Below are 631 nucleotides of genomic sequence, written 5' to 3'. Positions count from 1 at the left end.
GGACCCAGTGCAGACAGGGGCAGCCCCCGGGACCCAGTGCAGACAGGGGCAGCCCCCGGGCAGACGCGGGGATCGGGTGCAGACAGCGCCCTGTCCCAAGTTCTGCGACCTTCGGCCTTGGACCACAGAGCGAAATCACCCCCATTATCCCAGCGTCTCTGACAGGCCCAGCCACTCTTGCCTGAGCGTGGGCCCTGGAGAAGCTACAAGACGTCAGGCCTTTCCGGTCTCAGGCGGGAAGTGCCATCATCTCCCCACACACTCGGCCTTGGCGCTGGGTTCGGATCAGGTCGGGGTCAGATCAGGACACCCCGGCCCATGGCCCGCAGCTCCCGCGCCCGCGGCTCCTCCGCCCGCGGCTCCCGCGCCCACAGCTCCCGCGCCCGCCAGCTGGGATGTCCACAGGCCCGCAACCTCTCAGGGCTCCGGCCTACTCCGAATAAAATGGACACTAAGAACCGGCCTTCCCGGCAGCGCTGTGTGTGGTGAATGAGCCGGTCGGAGGGGCCCGGCTCAGGGTTCGAGTCAGACAGGAAAGCTGAGGGGGAGCAGGTAATGTCCAAGGCCCACTTGCTGAGGACGGGCTCTGGGCAGAGCCTTTCGTGTCCTTTCCTGAGCGCGTGCCCTGCTG

The 631-nt window shown here is 67.0% G+C and overlaps 1 protein-coding gene across 1 annotated transcript in view; it reads right to left on the bottom strand.

The window, feature by feature from the left end:
• PHF21B (PHD finger protein 21B) overlaps nt 1-631 on the bottom strand; it is a 79,890-nt gene that overhangs the window by 55,363 nt on the left and 23,896 nt on the right. The gene's annotated exons all lie outside the window — the stretch shown is intronic.

Source organism: Myotis davidii, unplaced genomic scaffold, assembly GCF_000327345.1.
Source record: "Myotis davidii unplaced genomic scaffold, ASM32734v1 scaffold67, whole genome shotgun sequence".
In the NCBI taxonomy this organism is placed as follows: domain Eukaryota; kingdom Metazoa; phylum Chordata; class Mammalia; order Chiroptera; family Vespertilionidae; genus Myotis; species Myotis davidii.
Note: the sequence above shows the minus strand (reverse complement) of the source record. Positions and strands in the feature narration are given on the sequence as shown.